At 40.4% G+C, this 19,454-nt stretch overlaps 1 protein-coding gene across 1 annotated transcript in view; it reads left to right on the forward strand.

The window, feature by feature from the left end:
- Window positions 1-5,683: 5,683 nt before the first annotated feature.
- The window catches only part of LOC106055433 (cell surface glycoprotein 1-like), a 53,964-nt gene continuing 40,193 nt past the window's right edge, over window positions 5,684-19,454 (forward strand). The window contains exon 1 of the mRNA XM_013211691.2: window positions 5,684-5,952. The gene's annotated coding sequence lies outside the window, so the exon portion shown is untranslated. The remainder of the gene's footprint in view (window positions 5,953-19,454) is intronic.

Genomic DNA, 19,454 nt, shown 5'->3' on the forward strand with positions numbered 1-19,454 from the left:
CTAAGTGGCGGAAGTACTATGAACTTTTTGTCTAGATTGGCATTATTGTTATTTTCTTTTATTATTATTCTATCATTATTTAGATTTTTTTTCTTTTTTCTCATTTTATTATTTACATTTTTTAATTAGGACACTTTGCATAAGGAGACCAAGTCCACCCTTTTTGTTGTCATATCTTCTATCCGGCCGGCATTAGCCTAAAATATGAAAATGTTCAGCTTTTTCACTGTTGTTTACTGCAATGGCAGAAAATTAGATGGTAGGCCTACACTTCGAGGAATTCTAGTAGGCCTACTCACGCTAGATGTTTCTAAATACACTTCATTTGATGAGCTATTCTTCTTGCATACAACACTTAAAGAAAAGAAGCATTAATGTCAAATATGTCCATTGCTTGACCAACTGTGATTTAAAGTTTTTTAAATATTTGCTGGACAGAACGATACGTTTTTTGTTAAGTTTCTCCATGAATAGTGGTCCGTATATTCAAAGTTGTTCTAATGACATTAATTAATCATTAGTTAATTGTATTATCTTGGGAATAGATATAATACCAACGTTGAGAAAGTATTTAGGCCCAGAAGACAAAAGACAAAAATAAACTGCCTTCACTCAGTGAGAGCTAGCTCTTCTCACGAAGAACAATTGGAAGAAAAGTTCTTGCATGAAGCTCCAAGCGTTTGTTAACGCGAATGCTGAAATATAATTTCTTCAGAGAAATATGATCTCTAATAAAGTTGCATTATATATGATTCACTGGATGTTTAATCAAAGAAAAATATGTCCAGATTTGTAAGTTTTCTTTTTTTTTTTTTCACCTCCTTTGTAAGTCTTTGCCCTCCTTATTGTCCTCCTTTGGGTACGTAGATGTCTGGTAACCCTACCCCATGCATGGATTTGGTATAGCCCTCTATAGTGTCTATTGTGGATTTATAATATTGAAATAATATTTTATGTAAATTTAAATCTATATAAATCAATATAATTTTATACATAAATTGCCCTACACTGAAGGAGCCTAAAATTACAAGATACAGGCTATAGATTTGGATCTAGTTAAATATATAAACATAATTTTCTATGTTGCATTGAAAGCATTCCTGTGTGTGTGTGTGGTGTGTGGTTTTATGAACTCTTGTTTAACTGACGCTTGCGTTTTGTTTTTGTTTTTTTTTTCTTGTTTTTTCTTTTGTTTGTATGTTTGTTGTGGGTTTTTTTTCTTGTTGTTTTGTTTTGCTAAGGTTGTCATACTTCATGATAATCTCCCTTTGAAAACGTTTCTACTACAGAGCTCTGCCACTGCACTGGAGTGACCACATGAATGAATATGAATGATACTGACCAGTGGCCTTGCCACTGAATGAATGATTGATAACAGGGAAAGGGGGCGAGCAAGGAAAAGAAAAAAAAAAGGGGGGGGGGTTTCAGGAACTCACAATAAAGGATACTTGAAGAGGTGGGTGGCGGTGCTCATTAAATGTCCAGTTCTTTATCCAGGAGCGAGGTCAAGCACAGGTTTGGAGCTGTAACCAACGGGCAGTCGCATTATCAGCATTCCAGGGCCCATACACCGCTGCACACAAACATGAATACACACACACACACATGCCCATTGCATACACCGATGCACACAAACATGAATACACACACACACATGCCCATTGCATACACCGGTGCACACAAACATGAACACACACATATACATGCCCATTGCATACACCGCTGCACACAAACATGAACACACACACACACATGCCCATTGCATACACCGGTGGACACAAACATGAACACACACATATACATGCCCATTGCATACACCGCTGCACACAAACATGAATACACACACACACACATGCCCATTGCATACACCGGTGGACACAAACATGAACACACACACATGCCCATTGCATACACCGGTGCACACAAATATAGACCACGTGGACTCGCACGCCTACGTGCTGGTTCACTGTGATGTTCATCACCGCATGAATGGAGTCAAGCAAACGGTCAATGAAACAGGACAATGCCGAAACAAATGTCATAATCATAGTTTTCATAGAGGCTGTTCAGCCTATGTATCTCTCAGGTTGCAAAACGCGGTTACATTGGGATATACTAGAGGAAATAAACTAACTTTAGCAGCTGTTGTTCCTTCATTCATGTCTTCAGTCCTAGAGTGAAAGTCTAAAGCATAGATTTATATACTAATATATAGAAGTCTATGGTCTAAAGCGTCCGCCATATTAAAACTATTTTGTGCTACAATCGTAAGAGGTTATCAACACTTTCTTTATTTTGGATACACAAAAAAGCTATTTATAGTTTGTCCACCATGTTTGAAAATCTGCAAAGGTTGCTAGGTCTTGTGGTATGCGCTTCGGAGTTTTGTTCCGATAGTTCCGAGCCGAGGGACCCGAGTTTGAATTTTGACCGCTCCCATCATCTGCCCTTGTGCAGGAGACTCGGACTACGACGTCATTTATACAACAAATAAAACGCTAGAAAAAAAATGAATATTTGCCCATCGAGACAAACGAACAAGAGTGCTTCTGTTTTAAAGTAATAGATCTAAGACAACTGTTTCTGTTTTAAACCAACAGATCTAAGACAAAACTGTTTCTGTTTTAAACCAACAGATCTAAGACAAGAGGTTTCTGTTTTAAACCAACAGATCTAAGACAGGAGGTTTCTGTTTTAAACCAACAGATCTAAGACAGGAGGTTTCTGTTTTAAACCAACAGATCTAAGTCAAGAGGTTTCTGTTTTAAACCAACAGATCTAAGACAACTGTTTCTGTTTTAAACCAACAGATCTAAGACAACTGTTTCTGTTTTAAACCAACAGATCTAAGACAACTGTTTCTGTTTTAAACCAACAGATATAAGACAACTGTTTCTGTTTTAAACCAACAGATCTAAGACAACTGTTTCTGTTTTAAACCAACAGATCTAAGACAACTGTTTCTGTTTTAAACCAACTGATCTAAGACAACTGTTTCTGTTTTAAACCAACACATATAAGACAACTGTTTCTGTTTTAAACCAACAGATCTAAGACAACTGTTTCTGTTTTAAACCAACTGATCTAAGACAACTGTTTCTGTTTTAAACCAACAGATCTAAGACAAGAGTGTTTTTGTTTTAAACCAACAGATCTAAGACAAGAATTTTTTTGTTTTAAACCAACAGATCTAAGACAAGAATTTTTCTGTTTTAAACCAACAGATCTAAGACAAGAATTTTTCTGTTTTAAACCATCAAATCTAAAACTTAATTATAAAATAACAGCTTGAAAAAAAAAGAATTACATTAACAGCTTCCTTATTATAGTCGTTAAAGGAATACTATTGAAGCGAATTTCGTTTTCAAATTTAAGTTTTTTTGTTTTTTTTTACAATAGATAGTAAAAAAGCAATGGCATCAGCTATGAAAGAAAAGCAAGTCCAATGAATGGCTGGTTTCTCTACCACCAAAGCACATGCTGCGTTGTATCTGAACGGGAATGTCTTATCAGAATAGGGCTCCTCAGTCACAAGACAAAGTGCTCAGTGCCTCCGAAACGTGGATATTATACAGAAGATTTGAACACACACACACAAATCTGAAACACAACATGAACTCGACTTATTCCTTTTATCTCCCAGTGGCCGCAACAGCCAGGGCCGGTCCTAACAATTGCGGGGCCCAATGCGAAACGTATTGCGCGGGGCACAGTCTGGGTACGGATAGGGATCATTACTGAAAATTAAGATTAGAAAATAAATTCGTCTTTGTATTTTATTCATTCTTTAGATAGTCACGATAAAAAAAAAACCAATCGCTTTTGATTTTTTTTTTAAGAGTTCGAGATAGATTTAGATCTATATTTATGTGCCAGCTTCAATTAAAGTAAATAAAGGAAAGGAAATTCGGGTTTTGGTTAAAAGTTGCCTTGTAATACATTTGTATTAAATGAAGGCTGACAATGCTTTTTTAAATCGCGCATAGAATTGGCGTTTTCCATATTGAATGACACCTTAAAACGACAAATTTGTCTATTTTTCAGGAGATTTTCACGAGTTTGGTTTCATTTAATAATTTACACCTATAATTAGCGCAGGGCCTATGAAAGTGCGGGGCCCACTACGGCTGCATAGGTTGCAGTGGCCTAAGGCCGGCCCTGACAACAGCCATTCGCCATCGGACTCTGGTCCAGGCAATTCCTCTCAGCTTGGTCCATGTCCATCCTGCCGTCTTCGTCTCTTGGTCTACTGATCTTCTCCATGTTTGCTTTGGTCTTACGGCCTTTCTCATCCACTGCACTGGTTCTGTTTTTTCTTAATGTCTGCCCCATCCATTAGTGTTTTATTTCTTGCTCCATCGGTGCTTTCTGGGTTTTTTTTCCCACAGACTTTTGTTTGAAATTGTGTTCGGCCATCTAACATCCATTATATGACGCAAACATTTGTTAGTGAATGCTTGGAGCTTGTCTGCGTTACTATCTGTTACTCTCCAAGTCTCTGCATCATGTTCAGAATGGCCTTCACATTTGAGCTGAAGATGCGGAATTTTATTTTTTTGGACACAGTGCTTCCACACGAAAGTGACATTGTATGCCTGAGAAAAATCTGAACGCTAATATAAGTCAAGCGGCAAGATGAAATGCCTCCGAAGAGCGAGCCTGCAAAGCAGTTGAAAGCACCCTGATGTAGTCTCAATTGTGATACGCAGGTCACGCCAAGAGCTGGAACAACCTAATCAGTATGCATCCATACATCCCGGGCTCACAAACCGCCTCACCAGCCACATGAGGCATAAACCGCTAAACACTCAGCCTCCTGGATGAAAATGTGGTGGTCTTTTATGATGGCCGGACTATGTGTGGACTGGAATATCTCTCGAGAATAAGGCTCTACGTTCACAAGTGCTCTTAGAGATAAACTGTAGTCGTTTTACGAAGGATGGAGGTCAACACACACACGCGCACACACATACAACACAGTGCATTGTTGCTTTTTTTGTGAGCAACATGTTGATTGATTTCGTGGGGCATGTTTATGCTATAAGTGTCTGCGAAATAAACACTATGTGGCATGTCTTTGTCAGACATGCCTGTATGAAATCGTTGCAGAGACGTTTTCTTTTATCGATCTATATATTCGTCATTGTGCTTACCTGTTATAAATAAATCTTAAAGATATCATAGACTTAGAGGAATCGCATTTTTTTTTTTTTTGCCAGTCGACCAAAGGACAACAACTCACTTGCCAATAGATTTACTAACCACGGTACCGGCTTCTCTGCGCCTTATTACTCACCGTTGACTTTATTCTGTGATCGTAGCGGCCGATACTTTGTATGGACATCAATCTGAACCCCATCCACTCTGTCCCCTCTCCCTCCTCCATTAACGCCCATACCCCCTCCCCCCTCCTCGTAACTTCTCTTTTTTTTTTTACTCCAATCGAAATGTAATAGTTCCTTTTGAGTCCCATGCCTTCTCTCTCTCTCCCTCCTCTCTCTCTCTCAGTGCCTCCCTCCCTACTCTCCCAGCCTCTCCTCATTTGCCAACAACACTGACCCCGCACTACAATAAATTATCCATTCCCCGCGCGAACCTCCACCCATTCTACCGCGCCCTCCATCCACCCAGCGCAGGCCGACCCACTGTATGATTCATCCCTTGGATCAGTTGCCGGACATCGAAGGTCCTGGGTAGTAAAACACTGGTGTATCCCATCTGCCCCCAGCTTACCAAAAACGTCTTGAATTTCCTACATACTGAGGACAGCAAGCATTATAGCTGAACTGTTGTTTTATTTTCTTTCTGTAACAAAAGGGGAAAAAAGGGAAACAATCTCTGCTATAGAAAAAGTAGCATCATAAAGGGAAGTTATTTCCTCTTGACTCACTCAAACCTTCACTTTCTACTTGGTGTAAAAATATATGTGCAGTTGCATTGAAATTTACGCAGGTAAGGGACACCTTTTTTGTTGCTTATATTAATGTGTATTGATGCTTGTGTTTATTATTTGCTATATAGCACACCATTAGATGTACACAGTGTTTCGTTAATATTTGAAATGTGGCTATCATTTGCCATCTGGGCATGCTATCAATAATTAAATCCAACGTCATTGTATGACAGTAGGCTAGTGCCGCTCGGGCGTTATCTAAAATGCTATAAAGGAAAGTTATATACAATAATAAACATAAATGCTTTACTGGTATTGGTATTTTATGCTTAAACAATAGGCGTAACGTTTTTTTTTTTGTAGGCCTATCTTTGTAAATATATGCTATATTGGGACTGGAGTTCTGACTTTGGAGCGGATACTGTTCTTCATATCATGCTACAGTTCTAGAAAAGACTACAACGATTAAAAATAAAAGCAGTTTAAAGATAGCGCGTAATTATTATGATGGCTACACCACCTTGAATTGTTGAATTATTGATACGCCTATATAGAACTAGATATTCTATAATCGTAGGTGAAATCGGATGGCGTATACGGTACCTATTCTGTTCTAATAACCACAATGCCCGAGTAGCCGCTGCTAGGTGATTAATTACATTGCATCTCATAAGCACTGCAGACATGGGTTTGAACCCAATACAATGGGCTCCGGCGTGGTATATAGAGTCTGTTCAATGTACTTTCAAAGTTACCTTAGAAATGTGAAGAAAAATGATTAAAGCCTTATACAACTTATAGTAGTTACAGCTCATGACACAGAGCCCGTGCGCCGCAATGGCCTGCACAACAGTATAAACAAAAAGTTACCAATGTCATATGGTCCAGATCTAGATGTTTACAGAAACTATCTGTTGTGCCGAAAGTCAACCAGATACCTTTATATTCTGAGTGACGGCCCTTGAGAACTGACAACAATCCAGACATTTAGATTGGTAACTTAAAAAGTGATTCAAGATAAAAAGAATCAAAAACAAATCTAGAGCAATTGAAACATCTAAGAAAGGGATCTCAGCATATGTAGCTAACATCTACTCTAACAACCATATGTCTTAAAAACGAATACAAGATATTGAAACGTGAGCAGTTCTTTGTGCGTAATATACATAGTCAGTCGTAGCTAAGGAAAAAAAATGCGCAGTTGTGAAGCACACTTATTTCCAACGATAAATACACACACACTGAAAGTCCTCGTTTCCTTGACTCACCCCCCAGTGACTAAACGATTGATTCTATTGCCCCTAGTCTTTTAATAATTCATCATTGATCGAAGCGATCGTAAAATGGTTGAATGGCTACACCACGTGACCTGACCTTGTTGGGCTAGCGTCTGTGTTGGATTCAGGTTCAAACGTCGTACGCAGTTCTTGTTGTACTTATTGTTTGTGTGCGTTCTTCTGTTGTCCACGCATGATGCCTTGTACACAAATATGGCGACCTGTTAAATATTTATGAGATACGACTACGAACAGATTAACCCCGCCTCTTTTTTTCTGGAAAAAAACCCACCTCATATTAACACAATAATTTAATATTATTTGGCTTTATATTGCAGTAGGTTTATGGTGAGTGAAACCAGCCAGATTTCTGTAGGGAGGTCTAAAACAAAACCTGCATCTACATCCTTTATAGTAACGTGCCTTATTTTTCTGTCCATCATCTATCCATCCTGTCCTGGTCACACCCCTAGAAAAGATATTTCTTGGTTGGTATGGCAACTAACATTTTTTGTTAGAAATTTTCTTTCCCAATTATTTAGCTGATTTTCTGTGGTTTTGGTCATCGTCCAGGTTTCACTTGCATATATAACTACAGGTCTGATGATGGTTTTGTAAATTGTTTTCTTTGTTTTCTTCTGGGTTCTATATTACATCCCGACATCACAATCTTCCTTCATTTCTTTCTCATTCTCTCAATCTCAATCTCCACCTCCCTTTCTCATTCTGTCTCTCTCTCATCACCCTCTGTATCTTATCTCCCTTACTCCACCTCTCTGTCTCTCTGCCCCCTATTCAATGTACTACAAACACTACATTTACGAATCCAGCTATCTGGAACCTCGCTCGAGAGAAGATGGACTGTGAGCCCAGCTATCTGGAACCTCGCTCGAGAGAAGATGGACTGTGAACCCAGCTATCTGGAATCTCGCTTAAGAGAAGATGGACTGTGAGCCCAGTTATCTGGAACCTCACTTGAGAGAAGATGGACTGTGAACCCAGCTATCTGGAATCTCGCTTAAGAGAAGATGGACTGTGAACCCAGCTATCTGGAACCTCGCTCGAGAGAAGATGGACTGTGAACCCAGCTATCTGGAACCTCGCTCGAGAGAAGATGGACTGTGAACCCAGCTATCTGGAACCTCGCTCGAGAGAAGATGGACTGTGAACCCAGCTATCTGGAACCTCGCGTGAGAGAAGATGGACTGTGAACCCAGCTATCTGGAACTTCGCTCGAGAGAAGATGGACTGTCAACCCAGCTATCTGGAACCTCGCTCGAGAGAAGATGGACTGTCAACCCAGCTATCTGGAACTTCGCTCGAGAGAAGATGGACTGTTAACCCAGCTATCTGGAACCTCACTTGAGAGAAGATGGACTGTGAGCCCAGCTATCTGGAACCTCGCTCGAGAGAAGATGGACTGTGAATCCAGCTATCTGGAATCTCGCTTAAGAGAAGATGGACTGTGAGCCCAGCTATCTGGAACCTCACTTGAGAGAAGATGGACTGTGAACCCAGCTATCTGGAATCTCGCTTAAGAGAAGATGGACTGTGAACCCAGCTATCTGGAACCTCGCTCGAGAGAAGATGGACTGTGAACCCAGCTATCTGGAACCTCGCTCGAGAGAAGATGGACTGTGAACCCAGCTATCTGGAACCTCGCTCGAGAGAAGATGGACTGTGAACCCAGCTATCTGGAACCTCGCGTGAGAGAAGATGGACTGTGAACCCAGCTATCTGGAACTTCGCTCGAGAGAAGATGGACTGTCAACCCAGCTATCTGGAACCTCGCTCGAGAGAAGATGGACTGTCAACCCAGCTATCTGGAACTTCGCTCGAGAGAAGATGGACTGTTAACCCAGCTATCTGGAACCTCGCGTGAGAGAAGATGGACTGTTAACCCAGCTATCTGGAACCTCGCTCGAGAGAAGATGGACTGTGAACTCAGCTATCTAGTACCTCGCTTGAGAGAAGATGGACTGTGAACCCAGCTATCTGGAACCTCGCGTGAGAGAAGATGGACTGTGAACCCAGCTATCTGGAACCTCGCGTGAGAGAAGATGGACTGTGAACCCAGCTATCTGGAACCTCACTTGAGAGAAGATGGACTGTGAACCCAGCTATCTGGAACTTCGCTCGAGAGAAGATGGACTGTCAACCCAGCTATCTGGAACCTCGCTCGAGAGAAGATGGACTGTGAACTCAGCTATCTGGTACCTCGCTTGAGAGAAGATGGACTGTGAATCCAGCTACCTGGAACCTCGCTTGAGAGAAGATGGATTGTGAACCCAGCTATCTGGAACCTCGCTCGAGAGAAGATGGACTGTCAACCCAGCTATCTGGAACCTCGCTCGAGAGAAGATGGACTGTGAACCCAGCTATCTTGAACCTCGATCGAGAGAAGATGGACTTTGAACCCATCTATCTGGAACCTCGCTCGAGAGAAGATGGACTGTGAACCCAGCTATCAGGAACCTCGCTCGAGAGAAATGGACTGTGAACCCAGCTATCAGGAACCTCGCTCGAGAGAAGATGGACTGTGAACCCAGCTATCGGGAACCTCGCTCGAGAGAGAAGATGGACTGTCAACCCAAGCCTCATCAACCCAAGAGACAAAAAAAAGTATAAAAAAGTAAAGTTCCCCTTTCAGACCTTGCGGTCTATAGGGCAGATAGGTAAAAGGTAATCTGTTTCTGTGGCCCACGGTTAACGAGGGTGTCATGTGGCCAGCACAACGACCAACCGCCTTTACTTTTTCCCCAACTTATGTCAGGTACCCATTAGAGCTGAGTGGACTCATAGGCGCCCAAAGATCCCGAAATTAAAAAAATCCCAGTCTTCACCAGGATTCGGACCCGGGAACCCTGGTTCCGAAACCGAGCGCCTTACCGCTCATCCACCGCGCCTCTAAGTGACAAAAGTAAACCTAAAAGCGAATCATTTTCTTTTGTCTACACATCAAAACAATTATGTAGCCTACATGTATTGGGGATTCAAGTGTATTAAAATTCAAGGGCAATAACTGTGGTGCTTACATATACCTAGGATTTACTATTTATCAAAGCGTCGCTAAAGACACAGATCTACATGCAGTAAACAAGATTGATTCCTATAATTCAATATCCCCGCAACATATTATGATATGTGTTTTTTTTCCTTGTTGTCATAACATTATTGTTATTATGAATCATATTATTGATGTTTTTGTCCATCATTTTCGACATTAATACAGAAAAGAGTGCCTGTGTGTGTGTGTGTGTGTGTGTGTGAGTGTGTGTGTGTGTGCTGCATGTGCGTGCTGTGTCTGTATATTAAGTCAAGAGACATTTGGCAACCTGTGTTTCTAACAAAACTGTGATGTGAAAAGCTGGAGCCAAAGGAGAAAAAAAAAGGAAAAGGGGGGAGGGGGGAGACCACCGGCTGCGCCACTCTAACACAATTTCAATCAATAGAACACGAATATTCCTCCTCTTCCCCCTTTTTTTTTTTTGTCCTCAATTTTCTTTAAATCCCTTGGCCTTCACAGGCCACTGCTTGAATCCCGAGGCTGCGTGGAGGGTTGAGAGGAAGGCTCGTGTGTGGAGGGTGTGGGGGGGGGGCGCAGGTCGATACCGTATCGTCGTAATGATAGATCCGCGCCATCTCTACTTTCTGGATGCTGGCTGGAATGTAGGCAGTGGGGCTGGGTGGGGCGAGGAGTGGGGGGGGGGGGGGCTAGTGCGCGCAGGGCGTAAGCTGTAGACGTGGAAGGCACCACGGAAGCAGATCGATATTTATGCAGATAACTTGCTAGCAATACGGAATCAGAGGCAGCTCTTCTGATGGTGTCCGGCATGTTTTGTCTCTGAATGTCATGTCTTCAGCCTGTGTGAATAGATTTGTCAGAATCTCAAGACCTAAATTTGCTTGAATCCATTGTCTTGCTTCTGTAGGAATGTCTTTCCGAGTCTTTCTGAAGGCTATAGATTCAGTCTGTGAGAATAGATTTCCCAGAATCTCATGACCTAAATTTGCTTGAATCTATTGTCTTGCTTCTGTAGGAATGTCATGTTTTGAGTCTTTCTGAAGGCCATATCTTCAGTCTGTGAGAATAGATTTCCCAGAATCTCATGACCTAAATTTGTTTGAATGTATTATTTGAGTTTGTCTGAATCTCATGTTTTGAGTCTTTCTGAAGGTCATTTCCTGAGTCTGTGAATCACTGAGAATACATATTTGTCAGAATCTCATAACCTTAATTAGCTGAATGTATTGTCACGAGACTGTCTTGAGTTTCAAGTCTTTAGTGAGTCTTAATATTATTATTTTATTTGAGTCTGTATGAATTTCATGTCTTAAGTTTGTGACAAATAGTTATAATAATAATGATAATAAGATGCAAACCCTCATTTTATCATGCTATTCGGTTGCTATGGGGAATGGCTTCTAAGTTGTTTAGTGGATTGCTCACATACTCTCTAGTACTACAAACGTGGTGAAAATGTTTAATCTGTGTCCTATTTAGCTGCTGACAAAAAAAAAGTTTAATTCATCCTTGACCTGCCGGACATCTGTTTCTTCACGTACAAGGAATACATGTGTAATATAAATATAATATAAATGTGTCGGGCTGACCTAGAGGTCTGGATTACTGTCATTAATGATATTTGTAAGCTTTAAAAAAAGACTTTGGATTACTCTTATTTCTATTTTTTGTTCCTACTGGGCCACAATGTCTTCTGAGGGGAAACACAAAAGTACACCATTGCACCCACAAAACACCTTGTGCCTTTGTCTCTCTTTCAAACACGATGTCCCCTTTATAGACTCACAGTTTAACACGATGCCCCCTTTATACACTCACGTTTTAACACGATGCCCCCTTTATAGACTCACGTTTTAACACGATGCCCCCTTTATAGACTCACGTTTTAACACGATGTCCCCTTTATATACTCACATTTTAACATGATGCCCCCTTTATAGACTCACGTTTTAACACGATGCCCCCTTTATAGACTCACGTTTTAACACGATGCCCCCTTTATAGACTCACATTTTAACACGATGCCCCCTTTATAGACTCACGTTTTAACACGATGCCCCCTTTATAGACTCACATTTTAACACGATGCCCCCTTTATAGACTCACATTTTAACACGATGCCCCCTTTATAGACTCACATTTTAACACGATGTCCCCTTTATAAACTCACATTTTAACATGATGCCCCCTTTATAGACTCACATTTTAACACGATGTCCCTTTTATAGACTCACATTTTAACACGATGCCCCCTTTATAGACGATTCCGGTTTAAAACAAATATTTTTAGATGACTCCACCCCAGCACGCACATTTTAAAATAACTTCATATTCAAGCGCACACACACACAGACATTTTAACAAATACACATTTTAATACGCCCCCACATCCAAGCATACACATTTATCGTTGCTCAACATCATAGAGCATAAAAATCTTTCTTGCAGTCAGAACATTTTAAAATACACAGCTTTGTCTTAGCCCCACATTCAAATTGTACAACTTTGATTGGGGTTCACAAAACAAAAATATATTTCACTGCTTTACACTGGTCATTTTTCTAATAATTGTCATGGTTTTACAATGGTCACAGTTTTACAATTGTCATGGTTTTACAATGGTCACAGTTTTACAATTGTCATGGCTTTACAATTGTCATGGTTTTACATATTTAAAATCACATGATTTTATTTTCCCGCACTGGCTGCCTAATCTTTTTAAATTGTCTATACAAGTAAGTCAAGGTTGATCGTACGCAGACCATAAAAGCAAGACATGACCAGACCCAACATTCACATGCTCTAAGACGTTACATAAAAAGTCTGCTGCTACTCAAAGAAGTTAAGTAACGGCGGGAAACAGGAGTGCTCCCCCTTGGTCAACTTGACACGCTCCTCTCATGGCTAATTTCATCGCATCTCGTTCTCCACATGATGGTATGGCGTTAGATCCAATGAGCCCGTGCTAATACACTCTCAGTGTTAACCCGACCTTAACTCTATCTATCTGTAATTATTTTCCCTGCTCAGAAGGAATTACTCAATTTTTCCTCCCAATTGTATTTCACTAGCCTGTTAGGGTTAAACTTCAATAACGTTTTTCATTTAATCAGAAAATGTTAAAATTGGTACAGATAAATAAATGCCCTTTTTATATAACACTAATCAAAGTTTATGAACCCAAAAATTAAGTTATTTTAATGGGGTCGAGTCAGCGATGTTATCGTCAATCTTACTCTTCCATTTTTTTAAATTTTTTAATTGCATTTTTTCCTTCGTTTCCTTACCATGCCTCCACATTTCTCCTTGTAGCGTGCTCTTCTTTATCTACATGGCTGTATGTTCATTGCGTAAAGAGTATAAACTGGATCTTAAAAATCCAATTCCGGAACGAAGACGAGGTTACTGTGTTTAAAATTGTACACCCGATACATTGTGCACCTGATTATCTTTCGAAAGCGAGCGTATGCTACATTTTGTGGTAGATCTAGGTCATGTTGGGAAGTGTGTTTTAAAAACAAATACTTTCGAAAAAAAAAATCAGGACTCTTTTTTTTAACCATCAACTTGTTAATCAAGGCCGGACTTACGGCAGTGCTTTAAAGAGCCATTAAAATTGTAAAGTGCATTTTTCTTAAAACGTTCGTAAGATGTTATCAGCCTCCACAAGGATCATGTTCAGTGCTTCCAATTACGTAACTCTAATACTGGTGCTATAATGGTTTGAATTTGTAATAAAAGGAAATGGTCTGTTAAGTTTATCTTAAATTTTAAAAAACGTCAGAATATGTAAACTATTAACCTTTCGCGTTTGCTTCAAACTGACAAGCAGGAAACTGGGGGTTAAAGGTGAATCGGATCGATACTAATTCAGTACATTTAGAGTAATGTCCCTTGTCCGTTCTTCTCCTCGGAGGGTAATATTGAGGCATAAAATTGGTAACAGTGTAGATCTATAGATTGAGACTGTTCAAGGGTGGGGGTGGGGGGTGAACGTAGTAGAAATGTGCAGCCTTTGATGGATAGTACTGCTAATTGGTGTTGAACTGAAAGCGTCGAAGTCTCAAAACAAATGATTAGAGATTACGGCTTATTGGAAATAAATGGTATGCTATCTATGGAAAATAGATGGGGGGGGGGGAAGGATAGAGAGAGAGAACGAGTGTCAGATAGAGAGAGAGAGAGAGAGAGAGTGTCAGATAGAGAGAGAGAGAGAAAGAGTGTCAGATAGAGAGAGAGAGAGAAAGAGTGTCAGATAGAGAGAGAGAGAGAAAGAGTGTCAGATAGAGAGAGAGAAAGAGTGTCAGATAGAGAGAGAGAGAGAAAGAGTGTCAGATAGGGAGAGAGAGAGTGAATGCTTGTGAGAGAAAGTGAGAATGGTGATAGAGTGCGATTGAATAAGAGTATGAAATGGGGAGAGAGTGTGTGAGTGTGTTGTGATAGATAATGTGTGATAGAGAGAGTGTGTGATTGCAAATGTTTATTTTTTTATTAATGTCCTTTTAATTTTTCTTTCTTGTTCATTGCGTGAATTGATAACAAGATATTTAAATGTGTACTTTATTTCGTACTGCACTTGGCCCTCCCCACAATGATTTATGTTGATACTTGAAGACAAAAAACTCCTGTACTCTACAGTCTACATCAAACATTACTTCAACGTGACACCAAAGATAATGCCAGACATGAATTCAAACATGACATCAAACATGACATCAGACATGACATCAAACATGACATCAAACATGACATCAAACATGACATCAGACATGAAACCAGACATGACACCAGACATGACATCAAACATGACATCAAACATGACACCAGACATGACACCAAACATAACATCAAACATGACACCAGACATGACATCAAACATGACATCAAACATGACACCAGACATGACATCAAACATGACACCAGACATGACACCAAACATAACATCAAACATGACGGCAGACATGACATCAAACATGACACCAGACATGACATCAAACATTACATCAAACATGACACCAGACATGACACCAGACATGACACCAGACATGACATCAAACATGACATCAAACATGACACCAGACATGACACCAAACATAACATCAAACATGACGGCAGACATGACATCAAACATGACATCAAACATGACACCAGACATGACACCAGACATGACATCAAACATGACATCAGACTTGAATTCAAACATGACATCAAACATGACATCAAACATGACATCGAACATGACACCAGACATGAATTCAAACATGACACCAGACATGACACCAGACATGACATCAAACATGACATCAGACATGAATTAAAACATGAATTCAAACATGACATTAAACATGACATTAAACATGACATCAAACATGACATCAAACATGACATCAAACATGACACCAGACATGAATTCAAACATGACATCAAACATAACATCAAACATAACATCAAGCATGACATCAAACAGGACACCAAATATGACATCAAACATGACACCAGACATGGCATCAAACAAGACACCTGACATGACACCAGACATAGCTTCAAACATGACAACAGATATGGCATCAAACATGACACCAGATATGACATCAAACATGACACCAGACATCGCTTCAAACATGACAACAGATATGGCATCAAACATGACATCAAACATGACACCAAATATGACATCAAACATGACACCAGACATGGCATCAAATAAGACACCAGGCATGACATCAAACATGACACCAAGCATGAATTCAAACATGACATCAGACATGGCTTCAAACATGACACCAGACATGACACCAGACATGACATCAAACATGACACCAGACATGACATTAAACATGACACCAGACATGACATTAAACATGACACCAGACATGACACCAAACATAACATCAAACATGACGGCAGACATGACATCAAACATGACACCAGACATGACATCAAACATGACATCAAACATGACACCAGACATGACACCAGACATGACATCAAACATGACATCAAACATGACACCAGACATGACACCAAACATAACATCAAACATAACATCAAACATGACGGCAGACATGACATCAAACATGACATCAAACATGACACCAGACATGACACCAGACATGACATCAAACATGACATCAGACTTGAATTCAAACATGACATCAAACATGACATCAAACATGACATCGAACATGACACCAGACATGAATTCAAACATGACACCAGACATGACACCAGACATGACATCAAACATGACATCAGACATGAATTAAAACATGAATTCAAACATGACATTAAACATGACATTAAACATGACATCAAACATGACATCAAACATGACATCAAACATGACACCAGGCATGAATTCAAACATGACATCAAACATAACATCAAACATAACATCAAGCATGACATCAAACAGGACACCAAATATGACATCAAACATGACACCAGACATGGCATCAAACAAGACACCTGACATGACACCAGACATAGCTTCAAACATGACAACAGATATGGCATCAAACATGACACCAGATATGACATCAAACATGACACCAGACATCGCTTCAAACATGACAACAGATATGGCATCAAACATGACATCAAACATGACACCAAATATGACATCAAACATGACACCAGACATGGCATCAAATAAGACACCAGGCATGACATCAAACATGACACCAAGCATGAATTCAAACATGACATCAGACATGGCTTCAAACATGACACCAGACATGACATTAAACATGACACCAGACATGACATCAAACATGACACCAGACATGACATTAAACATGACACCAGACATGACATTAAACATGACACCAGACATGACATCAAACATGACACCAGACATGGGGTCATTGGCGTCGCAGGCTCTGTCAGAGTGTAGCATTGTGTGCTACAAACTGCCTAAGAGTCGCCGGCTTCTGTTTTTTTCCTCAAGGTTGACTTCCGAAGAATTTTTCAATGTTTGGGTATAGCTGCAAGGCAGCAGAAGTTTGGATTAAGAGTTTTCCTTCGTCTAGGTGGGTACCAAAAAAAAAGGCTAATGAGCACCTCCTGCCCGAGGCTTACTGATTTAGGCGCCAGTTTCTCGTCTTTCCCCTTTCACATGTTAGTGAAAATTTGGCTATTTGAGCCATATGGAAGCATTTTTATAGGTAGTCTAGTGCTTGCATCGATTACCACTTTTGGCAAGCCACATTTTGAGAACCCTTGGACTAGACTAAGCGCAGTCAATACAGATATAGGTACATGAGACAGCCATAAAATGTCATTTGACACGCTCATCATCTAGAGTGTCTGGGGGCTCTGTGAATCGTGTCTGCGCCATTAGATATATTTATGGGCGCTCTCTCTCTCTCTCTCTTCAGGGCCTGCCACCCCACTCTCTGAGTACCTGCTCAGAATTAGCCTCTAGCCCAAAACCGGGTGCGATAGCATGAGAAGGAGATTGATAGAATTGGTGTTGGGTTTATGATTATTAAACGAAGTCTGGGAATACTGTATTCAAATACATCATCCCAACATAGGATGATATTTTGTGTACAGGGGTTAAAATGTACTCCAATAATAAATAGGAGATATATAAGAGGAGGGGAAAAAAAGGATTTGAATATGTATGGAAAAGATACCATGCAACAGAGCTAGGCAGGCACTAGAGTGGATCCCCCAGGGAACAAGACGCAGAGGAAGACCAAAAAGAACATGGCGAGGAAGTGTACTAGAAGAAGCCGAGAGGACCGGGAAGAGCTGGGAAACCATAAAAAAAACCTAGCAAGAGACCGTGAAGAGTGGCGTGTTTTTGTCAAGGCCCTATGTTCCATGAGGAACCCAAAGGAATAATGATGATGATGATGATTGATTATTAATTTTTTAAAAATATCGCTCTTACAAAAATCAACAGCTTCAAAAAGGAGGTAATGGTCTTTAAAACAGCAGCTTTTTAATGTTCTGTTTATAAATTGTGTTCAATCTACCTAACTCGCTCAGATAAGAACAGAACAGTGGATTCTACAGCAATGGGGCCAAGGACACTCATGTAGGACACAAAGGCAAACTCGTATACACGGATACGACACAATCTGCACGTGGTGAAACCGTCATCTCCACGTGAAAGCACCCGACCACCCAACGATCCCGCCCCTTCCATCTCCTTCATCGCCACTTTGAATGGGCTCGCGCCTTCCGTCTGGGTCCACCCCTCGCCACCCGGCTTGACCCTGTCCTATTGATCCGACCCAATGCTGTCTGTCAAGGTGAGTCATTCGTGTCACCTTACTCATCGGCTGGTCAAGGCGGCACCGGCTAGTGCACGTGGGGGGGTGGGGACAGCAGCACTTGTTTTAGAAAGACTAGGTTACAAGTAGAAGTTGGCTACTAGATTCAAGAACTGACCAGCTTTCTAGGTGTCAGTACTGAGATATTGAACATCCATTGTGATGTCATGCAGGGACTCACCGTAGGTTGTACAAATAAACAACACAAGTTAGGTGATTCCCCAACGAATAACAATTTAATTTATACAGCGCTTTTAAGACTAAGACCAAGACTAAGACTGCTTTATTGATCCTTAGGGAAATTTGTTGTCATTACAAGGACTCGTTTCTCATATAAATACAACACAACAGAAAAATACACATAAATACAACAGACAACATAAAGAGTTCAGAACACAATGTAGTCTCAAGGCGCTGTGAGAACATAACAGACACAAACACGAGAGCTAAAATGGTAAACTAATCTTTAAAACGTTTTGAACTGATAGGTCTTATAATGTTCTTTTTAAATGTAGTGAAGCATGTTGTCTGTCTGAGATAAACGGAAAGTGAGTAGCCATGCTTTGCAAGAGCCTCAAACCGTTACTTTTGAGGGAGAAACGTGGCACAATTGAACCGTTGAGTCTATAGAGCTCAGGGCTCTCTGAGGGACATATGGTCAGTTCACTAAGGCCCAAGGTACAAGGGCATTTCTGGCCACCTTTTAGTCGATTCCTGCATTCACAGGAAGGCAATGGAGTGTTACCAGAGAGCAATAGCAGAGTCGCGTCTTGTTTTTTTTTTTTTTTTCGTGGGACTATTCGTGCAGCCTTACATTTTCCGTATTGGACATTTTCAGGGTAAACTAAACAATGTCAAGGACGCTCAATTGACCTTCGCTGTTGCCAACTAAATTGAAAAAAAAATTGGGTTTTATTTCAACACTATTTCAATGTGTAGCAGTCGATCTTTCCTTATTATTAATGGTTATTAAA

The sequence above is a fragment of the Biomphalaria glabrata genome, chromosome 3 (genome assembly GCF_947242115.1).
Source record: "Biomphalaria glabrata chromosome 3, xgBioGlab47.1, whole genome shotgun sequence".
In the NCBI taxonomy this organism is placed as follows: domain Eukaryota; kingdom Metazoa; phylum Mollusca; class Gastropoda; family Planorbidae; genus Biomphalaria; species Biomphalaria glabrata.